General features: G+C 37.0%; 1 pseudogene; it reads left to right on the top strand.

Annotated features, from left to right (window-relative positions):
* Positions 1–767: 767 nt before the first annotated feature.
* On the top strand, positions 768–998 carry LOC150014973 (signal transducer CD24 pseudogene; annotated as a pseudogene).
* Positions 999–2,981: the final 1,983 nt, after the last annotated feature.

Genomic DNA, 2,981 nt, shown 5'->3' with positions numbered 1-2,981 from the left:
ATAATGTGTGAGAGCACAGTACTAAAGAAGAAATGCAAGTAACTAATATACATGAGAAAAGTTAACCTCAAAGATAAGTAAACCTCCAAAAAAAAAAAAAAGATAATCAAGTAATTGCAAAGGAAAGATAACACGATTACTTTAAAAATCACAATCCTCAGTACCAGAGAGGCTGTGATGAAACAGGCACCCACATACACTGCTCCTGCCTGTGAGGTCGAAAGCTTACTACCTGAGAGTCGATTGAAAGGAGCCCTAGAAGCCAGTAACAGGCAAGATAGTCACCAAAACTCAAAGTTCAGGAGCAAGTGCAGCCTGTTCTCCTTGAAGATGGAGCATGTTTTGCCCATCTCTCCAGCATCTGAATGCAGTATTCTGAACTTCTTCTGTTGGTGTCTACGGCACTGCGGATATTGTGAGCGGACCTGGCCAACATCACCGTCAGCGGGAGACTCTCTCTCAGTGAATGGGACAGTCTCTTGATGAGTGTGGACTAGTATTTCCCATCCTGTTCTCATTCAGATAACGTGTCAGTAGATCTACCATGAGAAAAGAATTCAGTGAACAACAAGTTCATAAAAGGTTGCGTGTTATATCTTTTCTTGAAGACACAAGTGTCTACGGGCAAGTGCAAGGCTCTCTGATGTTCTACTGTGAAGAAATCTATTTAGACTTTGCCTGTGACCCGCTGGGAAGCAGCAGTTCTCTACGCACCAGGCTATTCAGTGGGGCTCGCAGCACTTGCCCACGGAGCAGACACAGGCAGAGCCATGGTAACTAGACTCAGACTGAGGTTGCTGCTTCTGGCGCTGCTCCTACCCATGCAGATTTATTCAAATCAAACAATTACTGTAAGACCTGCAAGTAACCCCTTCCTCAATTCCACAGCTAACCCAAGTCCAGTGAATGCCACCACCGAGGCAAGTGATGGTGCTCTGCAATCAATGGCCAGTCTCTACATTTAAATCTCATTCTCTCTTCTACATTTCTGCCGTTAAAACTCTGGGGCCAGGAAACGTCTATACTTTTCCATCTTCTAAACCCAATCCAAATGGTGTCTAGTGTGACAAGGAAAACAGGTCTTCCTTGAATCTAATCCCACACCTAATTTTATTGACACAGAAAATGTTAGGATCTCAAATTTGATTGGTTTGAAGAGCATGTTTGATGTTTGACTGGATGATGAATGTCAATATTAAACCTGCTCTGCTGGACTTCCAAGTACAAGATGAAAAAAACACGTCCAAAATTAGTTCAAAGATATTTCCTTAAGTATGGATTAAGAAGTATGGACATAAAATTCACCTTGAAAATGAATGCTACTCGGCCATAAAAAAAAAGAAAAATAAAAAGAAAATATTACCCTTTGTGACAATATGGATGGACCTGGAGAACATTATGCTGAGTGAAATAAGCCAGCCAGAGAAAGACAAATACCAATAAGATTTCACTCATAAGTGGAATCTAATGAACAAACTGAACTAACAAGGAAAATGGGGACAGACTCATACATGGAGAACAGAATGACAGATTGAGGGTGGGTGGGGTTAAGGGGTAGAGGAATTGAACAAAAAGGAAAAAGGACTCCTGGACATGGACAGCCGTGGTAATTGCTGGGGGGAGGGGCTTATACAGGGACTAAATGGCAATGAAAAATAAATAAATAAATAAAATTTTAAAAAGAAAAGGAATAGATTTTATCTTACTTAGAGATAAAGGATGGAATTTGGAACAGAGTCAGTTTTCCTTTGATTCATTACAGTTATAAGGTCATAAAATAGTTAGGTAATGCATAAAGCTATGGTTTTATTTATATGTACATTAGAAGGAACTTCCAGGTGTTCCTGTAAATTCTCAATGTATTATTGTTTCACAGTACTAATTTAATGTGATATAACTCTAGACAAAGTTTTACATTGTTAAGCTACCACTGATCTCTTGGGAACTGACTCTTTCCTACAAAGCCTTGGATTTGACATAGTATTTGACTTTTTGTATAGTAATTGATATGTGCCAGGGCAGTGATGGATTGGAGTCTACCCCAAATCCAAGCATAATGAGTAAATTTTGCTTATATTCAATAAGAGCACTAGATTCATTTAGCTAAATTAATCCCCAAAGAGAAGTACACTGACCTCAGCTAATTTCAAAAATGCTTTTTATTTCTGCATATGTTGAATATTTTTTACAATTTAAAAAATGATAAGTTTTGACAAATCTTAAAATTGAAAAGCTAAATAATACGAGGAAGCCAAAACTGTAAATTAGGCATTTGGGAAGTGAAGACTAGAAGCTTACATTAAATTCAGGAATACTTTTATACTTTTTCTGTACATCTTTTTAAAAAATGGTAAATCAAAATAGGCACATTTGAAACACTTTCTGTTATTGGTCAATATTTTTCTATAGTTAGAACCTTATCCAAAGCCTACTCTGGGCTTGATTCTGGAAAGCAGATCTTTTCACAACTGCCTCAATGCACAGAATCTTTTTAAAAATAGACATTCCCTAAAGTCTTTTGTTTGCATGGTCACACATTGAGGCCTAGATGTTCCAGTATCTAATATGGTCACAGTAGTCTTGATAACTAAAAGTCATTTTTTTTCCATCTTTAGAAACCTACCCAGGAACACCATGCCCAGCAGATCTCAAGCTCCTGTGTGTGTGAATGAAGATTCCCTTTTGTTTCAAACCTGAATGCTGTACACCTATTTTGGATTGTACATTGTGTTAGTGTATTTATGCTTTGATTCATAGTAACTTCTCATGTTATGGAATTGATTTGCATTGAACATAAACCATAAATAAAAAGAAATGGCTGAAAAAAAAGAAAAAAGAAATCATCTTTCATTCTGGCATTCTCTTAAGTTGTAGTTGTTGTGTAATTATCATTTTCTGAGACAGTTATTGATATAGAGTGACTATAAAAGCCTAAGAACGAGAAAAATTTTATTCTTCATTATATTCCCATATTGTATGAT

This window comes from Furipterus horrens, unplaced genomic scaffold (genome assembly GCF_987537825.1).
Source record: "Furipterus horrens unplaced genomic scaffold, mFurHor1.1.pri manual_scaffold_3, whole genome shotgun sequence".
NCBI lineage: Eukaryota > Metazoa > Chordata > Mammalia > Chiroptera > Furipteridae > Furipterus > Furipterus horrens.
Note: the sequence above shows the minus strand (reverse complement) of the source record. Positions and strands in the feature narration are given on the sequence as shown.